The sequence below is a fragment of the Puma concolor genome, chromosome B2 (genome assembly GCF_028749965.1).
Source record: "Puma concolor isolate L17-30 chromosome B2, mPumCon1.1.hap2, whole genome shotgun sequence".
Classification (NCBI taxonomy): domain Eukaryota; kingdom Metazoa; phylum Chordata; class Mammalia; order Carnivora; family Felidae; genus Puma; species Puma concolor.
In genome coordinates this window covers 136319727-136342119 of record NC_141671.1, presented here as the reverse complement: position 1 = coordinate 136342119, position 22393 = coordinate 136319727, and the positions used below count along the sequence as shown (strand labels likewise).

Sequence of the window (22393 nt, the reverse complement as noted above, 5' to 3'; positions counted from 1 at the left end):
TAATAAGGAAGAGACATTGTTGCAAGTGGTGCAGAGGAAGTGGTGATTTACAGATTCTTTTGCAATGTCAGAACATTTCAAAGAGCTTTGCTGGAGGGCAAGGGTGGCTTTCATGAGAGACCTTGCTTTTTCCTCTAAAAGCAGACTTCCTGGCACGAGCTGCTTCCGCAGCTTGTTCGTGTGCACCAGAGATGTTTTGAGTAGCTCACATATTATACGGTTGAAGTGACCCCAAATCCGAGTCTTCCGATGTCTCTTAGGGCCCATCACTTTCTACAGTGGCCTGAGTCCTCTGGGCAGATTCTTTTCATCCTATCCTTTCTGGGGTACTCTATAGATCTGGGCTCTCGGACACTGGAGGGCACGACACAATGAGAGAAGTCTCAGGACCCCCTCCTTCCAAGCAGCATGCATACTTTATTTCCCAGGCTGGAGAGTGCAGAGCTGGGAAGATAAACAATTTCACAACAAGCTGCCCAGTGGCCAGGCAGGCAGGTAATTAATATATCTGCCGGTGTGTGGGTGGGAGTAGGCAGGAAGCATACCAACCACATCCCTGGGCCGTAATGGATGTTACAGTTCTCTTAAAAGGTCATCTTGAGGTTGAAACACACTTTCCAGTAGCGTCTGCCTTTATAAATGTAAGAGTCAGGATCTGTGAGTGGTAACAGATGCAAATGTTCTGAGCACAGACTTTTGTATCATTTTAGAGATGTCACTGTTCCCTAGCTATCAATAGATGAGTGTAGGTATATCAACGCTAACTTCGACAGCAGATATTTATCGAATGCTGCAGTGGTGCACAGCAGCTGGGAACACGGGAGGCATAAGACAATTTCTCTCTCTGTCCTAGAGAAATTTCCTATCAAGGTAGGAAGCCGGGGCACACAACGGTGACGAAGGTGATGAAGGGAGGTACAAAACACAGGGGCATGACAACCCCTGCTGCAGGGATTCAGAAGAAGAAGGGTGACTTAAGGAATTTTTTGTATCAGAAATGCATCAGAAATCATTAAGGCAATTGCATGTAGCACAGAGGTAGGAGGGGCAGCTCTGGTCAGGTGACCTGGGTTCAAATCGGTGGAGGGCTGATGAGTGTATAACAACCGCTTGTCCAGAAAAACATACAAACAGGGGCTGAATTTTTAGCATTTGCAGATTTCCACGGTGTAAGAACTCCCATCATGGCCCAATTCAAGCTATCATCTTGATATCAACTGAATAGCACGATTTCTAAAAATTTAACAATTGCTCAGAGCCAGTCTGAGCCAGTTCCATCACCTCGTGGTTGAAATCAAGTCTCTGCCTCTTACTAATCGTTTGAACTTAGGCAAGTTGCATAACTTCTGTAATCCTTGGTGTCTCATCTGTGAAATGGGCATGATGACACCCATCTTAGAGGGATGCTGTAGGGATTAAGTGAGGCAACGTATGCGTGGCAGCTATGAACCTTTCCTGCTACAGGGAGCATAAGTGACCGATGGCCCCAGATGCTTTGCTCTGAACCTATCACCTCGTTTGTGCCAAGGCCATGCTTCCCATGGGCTGCTCTCAGCCAAACACTGAGTGTAGCAAACAGACTATGATGCCCATTCCTGCAGGAAGTAGGACTCCTTTGATGGGTGCTTGGGCTTGAGGACTCCCCATTGGCCTGACCAAAACTTTCTTGGAACCACACTGTGGTCCAAGCTTCTGCCTACTCGATTCTTCCTTCTCTGTTCTTTGTGGCTCTTCCCAGCTCCTTTTCTCCCCACAGGCATTTCTTCCAATAAATCTCCGAATGTCCAATCTCATCTTGGAGGACCTCAGCATGCTAATCGCTTTGGACTTTGTATGTAGTAAGTGCTCGATAAGTATTTATTATTTTTTTAAAAAAGGAATGATGTGGGATTCCCTTACCCCTTAGTTTTTGAGGACCTACCTCTTCCCCTGGTAAGTGATCCTGAAAGAGAACATCCTCTTTAGGAAAGACAATGGCTACCAACCTGGGCGTGCCTCTGCACACCTCATCAGGACAATGCAGATTAGCCCTTTCCATCACCATCTCCATGTTGTTCCTGCCCACCACTCAAGTTCATCTGGCCCCTACCCTTATCACTAAATGGAAACTATTCTGGCCCAGATGGCTTGTTTTTGCTATGTTGCTAATTTCAAGATGGCTGTGTTTTTCTAGTTTCATTTTGTTTGCCCTCCTAGAACCTTCCAACAGTGAAAAACTATTTTCCTCTGATCCCGTAATGCCACATCTCTATGTTGTCCTCTTGTTAGGACTCTTGCTCAGGTTCCTTTGCTTCCAATTTCCTCAATGAGTGCTAAACAGTGGGTGACCCACAGGCTCTTTTATCCTCAGCCTTAATTTCACCCCATGGCTCGGATTCAACAACTTTTAGCAAGTAATTACTGAGCACCAGCATTGTTCCAGACATGATCTCACCCCTTATGGAATATATACATTAGTAGATTAATTATCCTCTCTCCAGATACTGATAACTTCCAATTGCATATATCCAGCCCTCTCTTCTGCCTGCTGGAGGTCCTTATCACATATATGTCAGGCATTTGAAATTCAGCATACCTAAGGCAGAACTTGTGTTTCCTGGCTCTCTGTCCCTTCCTTCCCCACCCTCGGCAACACCATCCATGGATTGGCTACAACCAGAGACCTGGGATCTTCCTAGCTCTTCCTCTTCTTCACATCCAGTCACTCATGAAGCATGTTGCTTCTACCTTATGGGTGTGTCTTAATCTATCCGTTCCTCTACTAGGACAATCCTGTTCCACAGCCAAAATAATTTATCTAGTTTTGCTCCAGGTAACTTCCCCTGGCACAAGATTTCCAATGCAAATCCTATCATGTCCTCTCCCTTCAACCTCCCCACCCAGCCATAATTCGATCTAGGACTTTTCATTGTCTTCAGCATAAAGGCCCACACACTTAGGCTGTTTTTGAAGGCCTTTTATGATCTAGCTCCTGCCCACCTTTCCACCTCCGTATCACCCTCCTGTCCTCTGCTTTTTAAACTCCATCCATATGAGATTCTCCTATTTCCTGAGACTCTTGACCTGTGCACATACTATTCCCACAGCCAGATCACCTCTCCGATAGACATTTAATGCCTGTTTTCCCTGATAGATTATATACTCTCTGAGGGCTGGAACCACATCTGTGTTTTTCATTATTGGATTCCCAGTATCTGCCAAAGCACTGGCTACAGAGTAGGTGCTGAGTATTTGTTGAAAGAAAGAATGAATGAATTAGCCACATTAGCATATAAAGAGTCCGATCATTTTACGCACATGATGTACATAATCAGTTCCAGATGGGTAGGTTCATTCAAAGATGTTAGTAACAAAATGCCAGACCTACCAGGCTTATTTATAATTTGAGGAAAGAACCCAGGAAGAAGAGCTGAACTTAAAAAGAAAACACTTTTATTTTTAGTCCTTGAGTATGCTCATGAGCATGTGTCCATGTAGGTGGGAGGACACAGAGGTCTACCCGTGAGGATGTGATCACCTTGAGAGGACCTGTTCTCCGTTTCGGGACAGGGATGGGATTGCAGTTAAGTGAATCGGTGACCAGTAGATTGGAAAAGTTTAGGGGATAGCCATCATTTCTGAGCTTTATAATTTTGTTTCAGAGCTTAATGTACACCCTTCTAGACCCTCCTGCACTTCATAAGCTTGCTTCTGACATTCTATTTCATAAATTCACTTTTTCTGCAAACCACCCAGCTGGCCTTCACCTTGGCAGTCAGCAGCAGCACGGGTGAGAGCTAACTCCACCCAAGGTTCTGACCTTCCAGCTTATCCTCACAAGTCAAACAGTGATTGGAGAGGAGATAACCTCTCTGTATCTTTTCTACAGTTAAGTGCTATGACTAAAAGAGGTCGGGTTTTGGGGTTTTTTTTGTTTTTTTGTTTTCTCTTCTCAAGTCCTTGGGATCCCACGTTAAAAGAGACCTGATGACAAATCCTGTTCTTACATTTGGCTTCCTGCCTGTTTTGGGGGGGGGGGGCTCTTCATCTAATTAACTAATGATGGCCTGATCATAAGTGAAGGGCCTTCCCTGCGTGACTCCCTTCTGGTAGACCCTGGTAAAGATATTTAATTGCGTCTTGCTGCAACTTTGTCATTTGCAAAATGGGACTAATAAGGCTATCTTGGAGAACACATTTTTGGAAGATTGTAGACTTAATGAGGTGCTTTGAATGTTTCAAAAGAAAAGCCCTTTGAAAACTCGGTCTTCATTCAGCCCTTGATGTAGAATCATTTATTTTGACTGAATTTTAAAATCTGCAATGCTAAATGTGGCTTTGTAAGTGAAGTCAATCCAGATTGTGCTCTGCAGAAGCCTGACTCGCACTCACAGCATTTAGAGAGAATCAGATGAGGTACCTTTTATCAAAAACATTAAAATCCACACTGGATGGAAAGTGGAGACCAAAGCAGTGTTCGGGCATAGGGTATAAAACAAATAGTGGCTTCCTTCAGTTTGGAGCAGCTTTCTCCTAAAGGAGATTTCTGAGAATGAAATGTTAATATTTGTCAAACTGATACCATTTGATTTACTCATAAATAAGTAAGTGCTATAGACCTCAAGTTTAAAAGTACTGTTTGTGAGGTGGCTAAACCTAACAGTGTCTCTTTTTGGCTTTGATACTGAAATATTAGTTTAATTAAATGGGTAGAACTTAAATTTCATCAGCTCCAAGGGAGACATGAACGCTGAAACCCTTTGGATCCATAGAGGCGACGACTAACTTTGTTGAGGATCTCAAAGCATCCATTTTATTTAGGAAAAAGTCCAGCTCAGTCATCGGCAGCAGCCTGGAAACAACTGAGAGATCTGTCCGTAAAATCCAGATCCAGAAATTTCCGTGAAAGGAAAAGCTTCAGAAGAACGTGCTGATTTGATCATATATTTACTGAACCGTGAATCCATCAAATATTCATTTAGTTATTTATTCAACACATGTTCTCTGAGCACTTACCATGTGCTAGACCATGGTTTTTTGTTTTTGTTTTTGTTTTGTTTTTTTTATTTTTTAGGTGAAGAAACGCTGGTAGGACAGGTAAGTTCTCTGCAAGTACACAGAGCTTAAGAGCTTCCTACGCAGTGGGCTCCGGGGAGCAGTGAACGGGCTATTGTACACAGAGCAGAGAGGAAAGTGCTTGCCCTTCAGGACCTGGGGCAAGTTAGGCTGGGGAAGGACAAAGGTAACAACGAGAGAGTCACGTAGAACAGAAAGAGGCAGTTCAGCCTCGTGGTTAGGAACATGTCTGCTGGAGCCAGGCTGCCTGAGTTTGAATCCTAGCTTCATCACTTAATGGGTGTAACTTAATTCTTACCCTCCCTGAACAGCAGGCTTCTCATCTGTAAGATGAGAGCATAATAATATAATAATAACCTCATAAGATTGTGTTGTGAAGGTCAAGTTAAGTGTTCAAGGGCTTAGCAGTGCCTGGAACGGAGGTGAACTCAGGAGTAAGTGACAGGAGAAGAACACACGAGTCACTGGAATTCTAGAAAAGGGACAGCACCCCCCAGGCCAGAATCAAGAGAGAGTAGAGGTGAAATTTCGAAGGATAGCTAGGAAGCGGATGAAGAGGGCAAAGAGAAGGAGGCTTTCCAGCTTAGGGGAGCAACATAAGGGAGAGGGTGGAACCGGGCATGAGCCTGTCTGGGAAGAGGCTGGGAGCACCCTGGCTCGAGCAGTGTTTGTTTGGGAAAGCGGGAAATCAAGGCTGGCGGCATAGGTCCAGATGACTGAGACCTTTGAACGGACTTTCGAATTCATCCCGGAAGACGGGAAGTCACTTAGCTTCTTGAGAATGGGGATTAAATGCTGACGTGAAGGGCTGCTCTGGACAACTAGCCCAGCAGCACCAAGCAAGGTGCAAGGGGAGGGAAAGTGGCCTCAGAGAAGGTTTGCAAGGGAGCCATTGCAGAGGTGGGAGAAATTAAAGACCGTGGTGCTGGCAGGAGCGATGGAGACGGGCTGAGGACACCTGAGAGGCATTCCAAAGGGAAAAGAAAAAGGGTTTCAGTGCAGATTGGACTGAATGAATGAAGAGCTGCTTTTTTTTTTTTTTTTTAATCAGGATTATTGTAGATTGGTGATATAGGTATATTATTCAGAAGTTTTAAATACATAAGTGATCAGATTCGGCAAAAAAATAAGCTAGGCAAGATGTAGGAGAGTGACCGCAGCAAATTCTTCTGGGCTACCCAAGGAAGGCTGAAAATGAACGCCTGAGGAAACCCCAGGGCCCAAGTGTCATCGGAAAGAAAGAAACATCGTGAGACAGGAGGGGCCCATCTGTGAAGGGCTGGAAATGGAACTCACGGTTCAAAATAAAGAAAGATTCACTCGGGCTTTCACAACTGGGATTCTCACAGAAAGGTGGAAGGCCTATACTCATTTATAGTAACGTTCTACATTGACTGATGGGAGCAGCCAGAAATGACCAAGTTAAAGTCTCAGGAACATATTCCGTCAAAATAATTCAAGTGAGGGGATTTACTCTCTCACGTCAACTTAGTTTCCAGAAGAAGAGGAGACATAGCAGTCTCAGCTCCTGGCACTCTCACCCACCACACAGGGCTGAGAGGGAGCACGCCAGGAAGTACAGGTCCCTTGGAAGCTGTCCCACAGAGCTTCTCAAGTCCAAAACTTCAATGAGAAACATCATCCACCCAAGGGTCCGCAGTCAAGGTTCCTCTCACGGTTCTGGGCTTATTTGCTTCCATAGTTGTGTTTGAACGGATTGACAGCTGCTCAGAGCACTGGGTCCTAATCAAAGAGTCTTTGCCTTTCTAAAGTCAGGTGTGCTCAGGTTTATATCAAAGGACTTTCTGGTCCTTTCGTAGCAGCCCCACAGGAAGTCAAAGAAGACTGTGCAACAGAAGTTGGGGAGACATGTGGTCTCAGTGTCAAAGATGATCTTGATCAGGCAGCACTTTGTTTTTACGTTTGTTCAGAACGAAAGGCAAGGTGACATGTGTGCCTGATTCTACCCTCAGCCTCCAGTTGTTTTTCGTGTCTCCTTTCTACTACGAAATTGTGAACGATGAATGTATTCTGCATTTATTACAAGTTATGAAATGTGGTCACCGAGGAACTGACTTGCCGGGGAAAGATCATACCCTTGGGAACAGAAACAAGCTCACATCCAGTCCAGAGACTTCTAGAGGGACTCCAACATTGAATTTACCCCCTAGTGTGTTATCTTTCCCTCACCGATCCAGAGAAACTGGCTGTTGAGAACACGGCTGTTCTGGTTACTAGATAATGGGGGCGGTTACCAATAGTGACATCTAATGGTGAAGGGTTAGAAAAATACTGTCTTTTCCTCAGGCTTTTCTGCCATTAGATATTAAGATTCGTGCTGCTGGGGACACCAGCGTGGTTCAGCTGGTTAAACAACCAATTCTTGATTTCCGCTCGGGTCATGATCTCACAGTTTGTGAGTTCGAGCCTTTCTTCGGTCTCCCACTGTGAGCTGCTTGGAATTCTCTCTCTCTCTCTCTCTCTGTCTCTCTCTCTCTCTCTCTCCCTCCCTCCCTCCCTTTCTTTCTCCCTGCCCCTCCCACGCTCACTCATGTGCTCTCTTTCTTTCAAAAGTAAGTAACTAAACTTAAAAAAAGATTTAGGGGCACCTGGGTGGCTCAGTTGGTTAAGTGTCCAACTTCAGTTCAGGTCATGATCTCATAGTTTATGAGTTCGAGCCGCATGCCGAGCTCTGTGCTGACAGCTCAGAGCCTGGAGCCTGCTTTGGATTCTGTGTCCCCCCCGCCCCTCCCCCCGGCCCTGCTCCTATCCCACTTGTGCTCTCTCTCTCAAAAAATAAACATTAAAATGAATTTAAAAAAAGATTTATGCTGCTTATATTCTTCCTGAAATGAAATTCCAAACAGCCTAGATCTCAAACTTACACTCTAGTAGAAAAAAAAAAGTGGAAATGATCAAACATTGACCATAGCGATTTGATTTTTACTTCAATCATCTGGTTTTTAAAAGAAACCAATTCTGGGGCGCCTGGGTGGCGCAGTCGGTTAAGCGGCCGACTTCAGCCAGGTCACGATCTCGCGGTCCGGGAGTTCGAGCCCCGCGTCGGGCTCTGGGCTGATGGCTCAGAGCCTGGAGCCTGTTTCCGATTCTGTGTCTCCCTCTCTCTCTGCCCCTCCCCCGTTCATGCTCTGTCTCTCTCTGTCCCAAAAATAAAATAAACGTTGAAAAAAAAAATTAAAAAAAAAAGAAGAAACCAATTCTTACCACCACTATATTTAGCACTGTTCTAGAGATATGACAAAAACAATTGGACAAGATCTATAAAAACTAGAAAAAAAGAGAAAAGTTATCATTATTATCCGGGGACACAAATTTTATCTGGTAAATGAAAAGAGTTCCCCGAAAATCTATTGAGAAACAGTAAGAGAACTGAGTGAGTTGGCTGAGTTAAAAATGACATACAGAATTTAATAACAGTAATAATAATATGCAAAAATAGCAAAAACAAAGATAAAATAACCTAGAAATAAACTTAAACTGTGCAAGATCTAAATGAGAACATTTTAAAAATACTCTCAAGGGCTATGACAGAAGTTTGAACAAATGGAAAAGCAAAATACATGCTCAAATAATAAGACTCTACATAAAGATGCCAATTCTCTATATGTTAACCTAAAATTTAATGTAAACCCAGCAAGTAACGACAGGGTTTTCTGGGCATATATGTGCAGAGGAGGGGAGCTGAACAAGAGGATCTGAAAGTTCCCATGGAAAAAATAACAAAGATAAAGAGTAGGACAGTTGGGGGAAAAGATTCATGAGAAGACATTAGATATGTAAGAGTGTGCGAGTTACTGTACCTAAAGACACAGATGCATGAAACAAGATTGAAAATCAAAAAATAGGCCCCTCCAGAACCATATGATGTGCTAAAAGTGACACTTTAGATTAGTGTGGAAAAGATGAATTATTGTATTAAGGTCATTAGGATAATTTGTCAGCTATCTGGGTGGGGGGGAAGATACTGGATTGATATGTTACACCTGACAGCAGGATAAATTCCAGATGAAGCAAAGATTTTAATTTAAACAATATGAACTACAACAACCCCCCTGGGAGACACCATGGAGAATTGTTTTTTTTTTTTTTTTAAATAGCTTCAGAGTGAAGAAGGTCCTTGTAAGTGTAGCACACAACTCGGAAATAGCGTCTCACACCGTGATATTTACTTTCTTGCTCAAGAAGCTTGGGGACGCCTGCCTTCTGTGATGAATTCTAAAGTCCCTTCTCTGATTCTCGCAGACTCTCAATAATCTGGACCAATCCAGCCTTGACTTAACTGCTTTGCCAAATAAATGCTAATCAAACCACGCTTCTCCCATCCTCTACCCAGAACTGACTCTTTCTCATTTCCTTTTTTCCTATACTACGTATTGATTAACCTCTCCCTTCTCTGTCGGTTTGTGATGCTCTTGTTCATTGAAGCTTTCAATTGACATAATTGTAGAGTCACATGCGGGTGTGATGCTTATTGATTAAATAGTAGTAATAACAACAGTAGAATACTGTTGACAGATATAAAATCCCTTACATCTAAGGAGCAGAAAGACGTCGAAGAGCCATAAGCAGGGGAAAGACAATGTCAGATGCGCAAACTGGACACTATGGCTACGGATTGGAGGGAGATGAACTGGAGACAGGTGGTTGAGTCTAGGAGGCTTTTGCAGATATCCAGGTGAGAAATGATGAGGGCTTTTTACTGATGACCTTGATGGAGGCGGATCTGAAAGAAGTCAAGGAGGAAGAACCAACAGGCTTGGCAGGTGACTTGGTCACTCCTGTGCCACCTCCCACCCTCGTGGCCACTTTCTACTCTAGCCATTGCAGCAGCCACAGATTCACGCAGAGGTGACCTGAGATCGCCCTTGCCTCGGCGGCTTAAGACTTCCCTTGCTTTCTGTTCTCAGTGCTACGCCCACAGGAACCCGCCTGGCACTCGTGTGCAGAGCCCAGAGGTGAGGGAGTTAAGGGGCAAACTTGACAACCAAAGGTGAAACCGGAGGATCCATGCATGCCTTGTTTTTTCCCCAAGCAGAAAAAAAAAATTAGGGTGAATTCTACACTGTCCTCGAGAGTCCTGGCAGGCTTGAGTCTTGGTTTCCAAGGGAGTGACCGTTGTGAGGACACACCCTTGTACTGGCCTTCCCTCCTTCCCCGTTTCTCTCTCCAGTACCTCACGCCTATTCCCTGGGATGGCTGTCCACGTTCCCACACCCAAGCCCTTCACCCTTGCCTCAGGCTCTGCTTTCCGGAGGACGACAGGCTAAGTAGGTGGCTAACTGCACATGGCTTGGGGGGTCAGGGAACGAAAGCAGGCAGGGATGACTCCAGAGTTTCTTGTTTGGGTGACTAAACAGTATCACACTCACTGAGAGTGGAATACAGGGTTTCCTGTGTGTGGTACAGGTAGGAAGTAGGGACAGATGCCCATCATAGTGCCTGGCACATTGTAGGTGTTCAAAGCATGCTGAAGTTTCTCATGCTAGTGGAGAAGAGAAGCATATGTCATTAGTACTCTGTATATGTATCTGTTATTAAGTATGTACTGAAGTTTAGGCTGGGTTTTGGCCATAGAGCTGCGACGGGTGCTAAGATCAAAAGAGGAGATTACGCAGGGCGCCTGGGTGGCTCAGTTGGTGAAGCGTCTGACTCCTGGTTTTGGCTCAGGTCATGATCTCATGGTTCGTGAGTTCGAGCCGCGCATTGGGCTCCGTGTTGTCAGTGCAGAGCCTGCTTGGGATTCTCTCTCTCTCCCTCTCCCTCTGGCCCTGCTCCACTTGTACTCTCTCTCTCAAGATAAATAAATAAACTAAAAAAAAAAAAAAAGAGATTATGTCCTATCATCTAGAGAATTACATTTTAGTTAAAAATATAAGACATATACCACCATGAAATAATTTGGAGGATTTAAGAAGCAACACACATTAGCAAGTAAAAAAAAAAAAAAAAATACACACATATGTATATGTATATATAGGTATATCATCCACACCAAGTAATAATTACTGGAGAAATAAAGATTAGCAGTAATCAAAGTTGGTTGAGGTTAACCTTACCATGTTAGATTAGATCACTTTTCTTAATTGCACATAGTTTTTACTAATAGCAACCAGAGAATGCCATAGTTAGATCTGAGATTGTATCGTCAACAAAGTTTCCTCGGTCTCCTGTTGAAATTGAGAACTTTCTTTGGTACATATGCTGATTCTTTCTACCAAGTCTCATCCAAGAGGTGAGTTTATTTCAAAAATTGGAAGTGAGCGTTTAAGACGGCAGGTGACGGGGCGCCTGGGTGGCTCAGTCAGTTAAGCGACCGACTTTGGCTCAGGTCATGATCTTGCAGTTCGTGAGTTCGAGCCCCGCATCAGGCTCTGTGCTGATAACTTGGAGCCTGGAGCCTGCTTCAGAATCTGCTTCAGATTCTGTGTCTGCCCCTTTCCCACTCACACTCTGTCTCTGTCTCTGTCTCTCTCTCTCTCTCTCAAAAATAAAATAAAAGTAGGGGCGCCTGGGTGGCGCAGTCGGTTAAGCGTCCGACTTCAGCCAGGTCACGATCTCACGGTCCGTGAGTTCGAGCCCCGCGTCGGGCTCTGGGCTGATGGCTCAGAACCTGGACCCTGTTTCCGATTCTGTGTCTCCCTCTCTCTCTGCCCCTCCCCCGTTCATGCTCTGTCTCTCTCTGTCCCAAAAATAAATAAACGTTGAAAAAAAAAAAATTAAAAAAAAAAAATAAATAAAAAAAAAAAAATAAATAAAATAAAAGTTAAAAAAAAAAAGACTCTGCAGGAGGCAAAGGGGCAGCCATCTTCACTGTAAATTCATAGCAGAGTCACTTCCTCTTTAATGCAAAAGGTGATGAGTATCTGAATGTTGGTACAATGCCATTGTGTTTCCACTTTGTCCAATGAAACGCTGAGCCGTTTTTACAAATCTTTACTCATCGTGAAGCTGAGTAGGCTTTGGCCAAATCTCTTTCATTTAACCATGAATATCTTCATGAGCTTAGGGTCAGAGAAAAGATGGTCTGTGCACGAGTTTATAGCCAGTTCATCCCCCACCTGTCCCATTCATTCCTGGCTGCTTTCCTAGAAGACCAATGCAAGTGTCATGTGGGATAAGATCGGACTTCCTACTAAATTCCCACCAAACCACATTTACTGCTTCTACCCTGTCTGTGACACTCATTAGTCGCTCATAAGAGGGAACTGAGGTAGTTTGTTAAGCGTGTTCTGCAAAACCAATTCGAGCTAAGACCGTCACAGTTTCCAGGCTTGATTATTTAATCTATCACTTTTCCAGGCATTTACATCTTTCGTATTTGGGGGCGCCTGGGTGGCTCAGTTGGTTGAACATCCGACTTTGGCTCAGGTCATGATCTCACGGTTCGTGGGTTCACGCCCCACGTCGGGCTCTGTGCTGATAGTCTGGAGCCCGGATTCTGCTTCGGATTCTGTCTCCCTCTCTCTCTGCCCCTGCCCCACTGGCGCTCTGTCTCTCTCGCTCTCAAAAATAAACATTTAAAAAACTCTTCAGTATTTGGAGGTGAGTTTTACCTTCTTGTTGCATTTCAGGAGATCAAGCATCTGTTTTACCAGCTTCTAGAGAAGACGGCTCTAAAGATCCAAGGCACTTGGCATTGGGTTTTGGCTCTCTAGCCCTCAGCCTCCATCTAGCCACCTCTTTTTACGAATATGCTCACACTAACATCTACGCCGTGCCCCATGCTTTGGGAAGAGAACCTAGACATGGTGCTAAATGGTCAGCCATGCCCTTCTCTTAGTTTCTATCCTCCTTGCTGTTAAAAGTATTTGTCCTTCTATTTCCAGCCATTAGAGGGCAAGGCTGCTGCAGCTAACAGATTTTAAGGCTTGTTTTGGGAGAGCCCGAGCAAAGCAAGCGTTTTTCCAATTATACACCATCTAACTCAATTTACATTTATTAGAGAAACTGCCAGCTATTTCATGTTAATATTGACATTTTCATAAGTACTTGCAATTAGAATTTAAGCTGAGAATCCAATAAATCTCTCAGATGTTTTACACTTTTACTTTTCCTGTCTGTCTTCAAACTTTGCAAAATATTTTTCAGAACGCACTTGGAGGTCATCCCGCCTTTGGGGAATTTGTGCTGTGTATGTAACACGGTTGGGCAGAGAAAAAAATATTACAATTTGGCAAAGCAAATTGAGGACAACTACAGTGGTGCGCCGGGTTCTGCAAAACAAACGCAAGGTATGAAATTCAAAATTTTAACGCAGATCAGTTGAGCCATTAACTTGGCACTTTATATAAAACTTCACCCCGTAAGTTCTTTGAATAGCAAATGCCCTGACTACATTTGGGGAACATTATTCGAAAGGACATTTCCTGACTGCATTTAAAGTGTAGTTCTATTTACCCATGTCTTTTGGTTTAGTATGTATATCAGTGGCTGGCATTTCGAGAGTGACACATGTCTCTTTGATGAGGTGGCAATACAGAGGTCCTCATGCTCAAGGATTTTATTCGCCAAAGTGCTCGCTCTCTGTTTTACTGCCTGAAGCAGGGCTCTAGAAAGTGAGATGTTAAATGCACCTATCATAGACTCTTTGGTTTCTGTATAATAAATAGGACCCACGCTTCAATTTAGAAGGAAGCCCGATAACACAGGTACAAGTATTCGTTAACACAGCAAACCTCGCACTACATCATCAAACTTCTTTAACGACATTTATTTGCACGGGCCAAATAAAAGCCTTACAAGCAGAAATGTTTCTGAGGGGAAGGCAAGGACAGCTTTTTCCAAAGGGGCGGAGGATACGGGAGGTAAGACTCCAGAAGATACTCAGGCGGTGCGTCTCTTAGTGAGAGCAGCGCCTGCTAACACAGCCAGTCACGGATGTGCTGTTATCCTTCATACTTCTCCACCTTCGCTACGTGTTGCCATCACTTCTGGAGCTTGTAACAAATCCCAAAGCCCAGGCTGCACTCCAGATCAACCAGACCAGAATCTCTGGGTATAGGAGACAGGCATTAGTAGCTCTGGAATCAGGTGATTCCAATGAGCGGCCAGGCTGGAAACTGTCACCTTTGTGAATATGAGCCAACTGGCCCAGCAGGGGCGCAGAGCTGAGCCCCCAGCGAGGAGACAGCTGCAGGGTCCGCGGGCTCACAGGGAGGGGCGGGGTGAGGAGCAGAGGAGCTCAGCTGACAGGTGGCCAGCGGATGCACCTGGCTGTGCCCTGGCGGCCCTGGGGTTTGATGCTCCTGTTGGGACCTTCCTTCAGGAGTGCACGCTGCTTCCCCTGCTCAGGGCCATCTGGAGGACTGCTTTACAGCCCCAAAGCTCCTCGCCTCCCTAGACCCTCTGCTCCAGCCAAGCTGGGCGGGTCACCAAAGAGCAAGCCTCAGGCTCTCAGGCTTTTGCACACACTCAGTTCCTATGGCCCTCTTGACCCGTACCTCTGCCTTAATCTATATCCGTCCTTAAAGACGGAGCTCCCACCTCGGCTAAGAAGCCTCCCCCAATGACCCCAACTCTCCCAGATTGCCTTCCTCACCTGGATTCTCAGACTGTGTCTCCATCATTATTTTGCTAATTAAACGTGGCCCAGCCAATGACAATTTCTGTGCTGTTGCACTGAGCTATGACCTCTCTCCTTGTTGGTGGTAAGCTTTTCAAGTTTGGTTCTTCCGTTGCTAGCCGGGCTGTTAACAACTAGGACAGTGGGGTGTTTTACACTTGTTTGTAAATGCTCCCCCATCACCACCCCTGCCCCAGACTGGAGCTGCTCCTTGTGTATGGTCAATGCTCCATAAACACTTGCTTCTTCATTTATCTCCCACTTGGATCTCTGCATTTAGCCTTGAACTAACTGGTCTATGAACATACTTGGAGTCCTTCTGTGTTTTGTTAGCTAATTTTTTTCAAAATGTAAAAGTTTCAGGATCCCATGTACATATGCCTCCCGTGCTTTAAATCCTGAGTGTCTCCCCAGTGCTCTTTAACAGGGCCTGACCTCTGCCTGCCCACATTACCAGACTCAGCTTTTTCTGTCCTCCTTCTGATCTCTCTGCTCCAGCCTCCCTTGTTCTCCCCCTCGGCTTACTGTGCTCCCTCCTGCCACCGGACCTTTGCACGTGCTGTTCCCTACATCTGGATGTTCTTCCTTCTCCTCTTTCCTTCAGATCTTACTTCAACCATCACGTCTCTGACCTCCCACTTGCCAACTGCCTCATCCTATGCCTGGACAGTGCCCTGTCTCTGCACTGTAAGATGTGATACAGTTACTATCTCACATGCATTTGTGCGGTGGGGATTACTGCCTGTCTCGCTTATAGGACTCTGAGCTCTATGAGGATAGACATTGAGTCTATTTTTGCTCTATGTTTTATCTCCAGGTTCTATTATCGTGCCTGACGTACAGAAAGGACTACCAGTGTTTATTGAATAAATGAATGATGACTGGTTGGATGCGTCATTAGTGTTAAGGAGAAAACCCAAAATGTAGGACTGTACTCTTGGTTTTGAAGACCAGAAGCAGGGTAGCCGTAGTTTGGTGCCATGCCACAGTGGAAAACAGATGAGGGCCCCCACCTATGGACAGGACGGGTCAAGTGCTGTCACGCTGACATCACCTCCACAGTCTCTTTAGGACCTACAGTCCTAGGTGACACTGTGGCAGGCAGAATAATGGGCCTTGAAGATGTCCACACCCTAATTCCTGGTACCCGTGAATACGGTATCTTATGCGGCAAAAGGGATCCTGCAGGTGTGATGAAGGTTACAGTCCTTGAGACCGAGAACACTCTGGATTATCTGGGTGAGTGCGATCTAATCACACGGACCCTCCAAGTGTAGATCCCTCCTCAGCTGGGTTAAAGGGATGAGATGGAAGAAGCAGGAGAGATTTGTAGCAGGTAAGGGGCTCAAGTCACTAGCTGCTTTGGAAAAGGGGGACCGCATTTCAAGGAACGTAGACGCCTCTAAACAAGAAAATGGGATGTCAATCCTGCCAGCACAGGGCATGGATCCTGCCTTCCCTGAATGAACTAGGAAAGGGGTCTTCGCTTTGAACCCCCAAAATGGAAGGCGGCTTTGCCGACACCTTGGTGTTCCGTGCTACACTTCTCACCTACAGAAATGCAACCACAGAAATTTCTGTCGTCGAAGCCACTATGCACGCGGCCGACCGTCACAGCGGCAACGGGAAGCTAACACAGGCCCTGCGCGTACAGGATGCTCCATCCTGTCCCACCCGTCTACCTACCCCCTCGACCAGAGCAGAGAGGGGACGTGTCTCGGGGGCAGCCAAACACGACCTATGAGGCAGCCGGACAGACTGACCAACTGGACAAATCAGGGTCACTCAGGGCCTTGAATGTGAGCCAAAGAGAAATACCGGGCACCACTGTGGAAGCAGCGGACGAGGCCACTGAAGAAGGCGAGAGGAGGGCGAGTGGCCGAAGCGTGTCAAGGACAGAATCGCAGAATAGGGAGCTGGGGACCCCTGGGTGGCCCGGTGCCAACGTAATTTGGTGGCCAGACCTGGCTCCGATTCCGAGCCACGTCTGGTGTCCCGCCTTGACGCTGGGCTTCGCTCTGCTCCCTGTCCTTCTCATGGGCTGTGCTCTGCGTGGCACGTTCTGGTCTTTGCCAGCAGTTGTGGTCCTTCTGTCCTCATTCCTGGACATGTCCTCACCATTGTCCCCACGTTTCTGCTCCTCCGGCCCCTGTAACCTGAGGTAACCTGAGCGGATCTGAGCTCCTTGTAACTCACAGGGCCTAATACGACTGCCTCACATTTGGAGTTTGACCCTATCCATGTAGCCTGTCTGGGCTCCCCTTTGGAGCCCATAAAAGGGGGTCGAGGGGTGGGACCTAATACCTACACGCAGAGGTGTAGGAGGATGCTGGAAGATGAATGAGCAAATGTGAGGAGGGCACACTAACCTGCGACCCACCAGTTGCAAGGCTGTGGCTATTTGGTGGCATCCTGACCAGTGGCTGGAGGTTCTCCGTTCTTCCCTCACAAGGCACCTAGCCAGCCTTTTTTCCGAGACCCCTTCTTGTTTTCGACTCTCCTGCCCCTCCCCCTCCTGTGCCATCATCTTCTCTGTTTGCCAGAAGCTCCCGGGGCCGCTCCGGGTGCTGCTAAACCCCAGAAGTGGTCTTTGGTTCTAGCGATGCCCGTGACCACTTTTGACAAATGGATTCCAAAAATGTTTCTCTCAAGTCAGGGCTCTTTCGTCCTCCGCACCTCTGCGCGGCATGAGGGAGCATTTCGGCCCTGGCTCACCTTTTCTCCCCACTCCTTGGAAGCCGACAGTGTGCTGTTTCCGAGACTTTACAGCCCTGTGCCTACAGCTGCTTAGGTTTCCAAGCAAATAAACAGGGACGAATATATGCCAGTGGGCCGGGATCAAAACGCGCCTCCAGCTGCTGGGAACACAGAGAGAAGCAGTTTCCTTAGAAACAAATTCCCAGGGGAAGGGGCCTGGTGGGGCCATGTGAGATCTTGGCGGAGGTGGACCTCACGCTTCAGGACATGGCCCAGCGTGGCCTGGGCTACAGGGGAATAGCAGCCGCTGTCCGTAGGAGCAATAGTCTCTACAGGTCACATGAAGCCAGTGGGTGAAAGCATTAATGCTGAAACCGTTTCTGGAAACTCTCAGCTTTCAGAGCACTTCTGTGTAGAATGTCTCACTTATTCTCCCAACAACTCTGTGATACAGGCAAGGGAGGTAAAATATCCCCATCATACAGATGAGAAAAGTAAGGTTCACGGAGGCTAACTCACTGGCTGGGTCACCCAGCTAGGTAGGCTGTTGTCTCAGCCTGCAATCATAAGCCAAATCTGAACTAGTCGGAGACAGAGTATTACTTTTTTACTTTCCAAAATTCGGAAAACGTAGATATTTACTGAAATACTGAAAGAGCAGACCATCCAAATCCCATATTTGTTTTCTTTCTTTAAGAAGATGACGCTTAATAAAGACGGAGGCAAAGCCCGAGGTTTCGATCACAAGACAGCCTCAGCTGGTCAGGGCAGAGTGGAAATTTCCAGAAATGAGTATTTCATATATACATTTCCAAAGCTAAAGGACGTTTAGAGTCCAAAACTTTCAAGCAGATTAAAATGCATAGCTCTCTGCAAAACCTTTGCTGACGCTGGCCAGTTTTCAGACTTCTCCAGAATCCAGCGGGGCCAACATGATTCACTGAATTCTTTATGAATTAAGAAGCTGTAAATTACGCATCTTTTTTTTTCTAAACATGCATTACTTTCCACGCTTTACAGCCAAGGCGAACAAACAGTATCACAGAGGCGTTTTCTCCCTGGGAACATCTTCTTCTCTCCCTGTTCTTCAAATGGAGGGTCGTCTAGTGGAAGGGTCCTCCGGTGAATGTGCAGTAAGTTTGGGTAAGGAGGCCAACCTGACATTTTTTGGAGTTTGAAACTGCAAAGTGGTATCCCTGCAGCACATTCGACCATGAACCTTTCTACAGCCAAGTTTTAGGCAAACAGCAAGCAGAAATGGCACACGTATACATAACGAACGGAGTGGAAATGCCAGGGCAAGAAATCCATTTGCAGGGAAATTCAGCAACTGGAAAAGGGAGTGGCTTCTGCAGGCATGAGATGCTCTCCCTCGCTTGTAAATCACAACAGTTGCTTTTCATTAGCGGCCATTCATTCTTTCATTAGCTATGTTCTGGGTGCCAGGGACCTCCCTGCCCTGGAAATAAAAGGAGCCTGGACTCCAGCTGGAGAAGAGTCTCATGCGCTGGGATGTATCCAAGTGTGCCTGGGCTCAGCTCTGTCCCACCGTATGAGTCTAAAAGCAAAAGAGAAAGGAGGAACCTGTGCGTTGGGCGGCCCAGTGTCTGGGTCTGGCCAAAGAGATATGAGCCGAAGGGAACGGCCTTTTCACGGCGTGGCTGCTCTATGTTGAATTTGTATCCGTTCTAGCAAGAACATTTTTTTAATGTTCATTTATTTTTGAAAGAGAGAGTGAGACAGAGAGTGAGCAGGGGAGGGCCAGAGAGAGGGAGACACAGAATCGGAAGCAGGCTCTGAGCTTCAGCACAGAGCCCGACGCGGGGTTCGAACCACGAACCATGAGAACATGACCTGAGCCGAAGTCGGACGCCCAACCGACTGAGCCACCCAGGTGCCCCAAGCAAGAAGTTATTTTAAAATTATTTTTGTGTGTGTGAATACAAGGGAAACATGGTTTGGAAAGACATAGAAACTTCTAGAAAATCTAACTGCTTCCAGAAAATATGGGAAATAGCTATTAGATGCTAGAAAATTTGGGAAGAAAGAAAAGGTTATAACAGCTGTTGCCTTTGTAAAGATGCGTCAGACAAAATGATTTTGCTCAGAAAGCACAGAACTTGGCCCAGCCCAGTCCTCTTCTTCCTTTAACATGCAGGAAGTAAAACATAAGGTCCAAATGATCAAATGATACAATTGGGGAGTTGGGGGCCCGGCTTCTCCTTCTCGTGGGGCCTCTGACCCACCCTCAGACCCACACCCCGTTCCTACCCCCTGTGAAACAAGAGTCTCCCCATGACCTCCAGGGACCCTGCAAATCCTATGATCCCTTTACGCTTTTCCATTTTCTTCCAAACCAGCATCACAAGATGATATTATTTCACCCCCCCCCCCACCCCAAACGGGGCAGGCTCAGAGGCCCTGGCCCTCTCTCAGCTGTATGCTAAGCAGCTCTGTGAGGCTCGGGGCCAGGAGCAGAACTGCCTGAGTTTTGGCAACTGGATAAAGCAAGTGACTTTGGAGTGCTGAGATCTGGAATAATGTGGGTACATCAGTGGACCCATTTGGGGCCAGCTCTCGTGACTCCGCGTGCATGCAGTGTTCGGGGAGAGGTCTCATCACACGGCCACGCCTGCCTCCTTCTCGGGTGTGGGTGCACCCTGTGCGTCCCCTCCAGGGACAGCGGTCTCCTCACAGCTGCCCTACACCCCACTGAGACACAACACCCTCTTTTGAGTCAAACAACTGACCACCCAGGCTTGCCAAAATGAGGGCAGGCTCTGAAAGGGGACAGTTTTATTTCAAGGGTTTAATGGGTCCAAGGAGATGAAATGAAAAGTTTCAGCTATTAAAAAAAGGCGGGGGGATAGACCATCTTCTTCCAAATAAACAAACTATCCTTTGAACAAGAAAAGAGTCTTCTAACTGGGTCAGGCTGGGGCCAGGTCACGAAGGAGTCACATGTCCCGTGGGGCCCCCTCTCTATTCCTTGCTACCCTGATTTCTCCCTCTGCTGCTTTGGGGAGCCCAGTGCTCTCCTGCTGGGGCCCTGCCAAGGAATGACATGAGCTCATCGGACACAGGCCCTTCCCAGGACACAGAGCTTCCATTTGGAAAGGAGGCCCCTGCAAATCTCTAAGGGTAGAATTCCAGGCGGGGAAAGTTCCCCAGAATCTCTCAAATCACACCATAAAGGCAGCATAAGATTTGCTTCGACTACCAACTTTCAACACTTTATGGGTTTGTTTGTTTTTTTTTTAATCTAAACCATGATTTTTTTTTTCTCTCCTGTTTACAACCTCTCTGGCAAATGATTACAACTTAACCGTGTGAATACGTGCAGACTACGTTATGTGCAATGATTCACAGGATGGCAAAAACGTGACAGGGTAGAAAAACCTAGAGAATTGCTCTCAGCTTCCATATCAATATGTGTTTGTTATTTAGTAAGTAGAATGCTATTTAGGCCTCCAGTATTTCAGCCCCTCTTCTGTGTGCCGGGGACAGAGATGGAACTTTGATCCTATCTGGTCCTCAAAGAGCTTATAGGATGTTGGAGGGCAGAAGTTAAGACATTATATCACCCAGAGAAATGGTATCACCAGCACGGAACTTTCTGAGAGCACAGAGGAAGAACATCAAGGCCTCCCTGTACAGCTGTATAGCCTGCGCACTGCCTAACTGTGGGGTCACCATCCCACAAACTCCATTCTCAATAGAGCCCTGTGGAAACTTTGAGTGGGAAGAGCCTGTGAGACTTGCAGGGATTGGCCAGATACAGGTCTAGCGCAGAAGGGAGGCCCTGACTCCTAGAAAAGCGGGAGAAACCTGCTGAGGGTGTTTGCAGGCTGATGGTATGACACATCCCCGCTGGGAGAAGGGCTCAGCTTTCCCATGGAGACTCCAGAGAAAGAGCACTGAGGAAGGTGGGTTTGACTTGGGGGCATTCGTGTTACTTCCCAGCTCACTTAGAGAAACTGGTGTCACTCATGGGGCTTTCTACGATCTGTTCTCTCCCACCCTTACCTCTCCGAATTTTCCTCCTACCACTTTCCTGTCCCCACGCCCCACTCTCCACCAGCCACACTGTTCTCCCCGCTGATCTCTGAATGAACCACACGCGTGCCCACTGTAGGCCTTTGTCCGGATGCCCCTCCAGGCGGAGCTGTGTTCCCCTCGCTGACCAACTTACCGACTTCCATCTTCTACTCTGACGGTCCCTCCGATGCCACGTCCTCACTGTCTTCCTCACCCCCTCACTGACATCCCAGCCAGTCCCCGCCCCCTCTGGCATTCTGGATCCCCAAGGCTGCCCCTCCACTTCCATGTTTTTCCAAAATCACTTTTCACCTTCTGACGGACTGCAACTTTAGCTATTACCTACATTAACGTTGGAAGAGCGGGATTCATAAAACTCATTTCCAGATCTTTGGTGTTTCAAGATCATCAGCTATAACTTGGTTCTAACTTTCTTAGTATCAGGATCGGGTCAGGAACCGTAATATTCTTTGATTAAATTGAATATGCCCCATCATTTTCAAAAGAACATATAAATGGTAACCAAGAGCCAATGCAAACCACAATAATCCAAATAGACATTAGTCCTCTAATGAGACCGGGAAATCAAAGAGACCCCATGAAAGCAAAGGCTGTTTCTTTCTCCCCTTGGCTTCTTTTCCTGCTTCTCTTCTTGCTGGGATCTGCACCCTACCCTGCACATGCCTTACCTTAACGTATGCCCCCTTTCTAAGGGATAAAGAGATAATGATATCTTTGGAGTTTTCCAGCACAACAGATGATATCTAAGGAATGACCGGGCAGAGGTATCATGTGCCTGTTCCAGACCAGAGACACTAGATATCTGCACGCCAAGACCCCTGGCTTCAGGGAACGAGCTACTTATGAAGGACGTGTGGACCCTGTCTTGTTCTGACCCGCTCCTGTATGTTTGAGAGGACACACACCCGACCCTAATCACCAATAAACACCACAGATCCCAAGCAAAGGCCAGACTCCCACCTGGAGGGGCATCCGGACAAAGGCCTTCCAAATCTCCTG

At 46.5% G+C, this 22393-nt stretch overlaps 1 protein-coding gene and 1 long non-coding RNA gene across 5 annotated transcripts in view; one reads left to right on the top strand and one right to left on the bottom strand.

The window, feature by feature from the left end:
• Nucleotides 1-22393, bottom strand: part of UST (uronyl 2-sulfotransferase) — a 319150-nt gene that overhangs the window by 95903 nt on the left and 200854 nt on the right. The gene's annotated exons all lie outside the window — the stretch shown is intronic.
• Nucleotides 1755-13123, top strand: LOC147581284 (uncharacterized). Its single transcript, XR_015251635.1, has 2 exons — nucleotides 1755-1838; nucleotides 12648-13123. It is a non-coding gene; the product is annotated as an uncharacterized LOC147581284 (long non-coding RNA).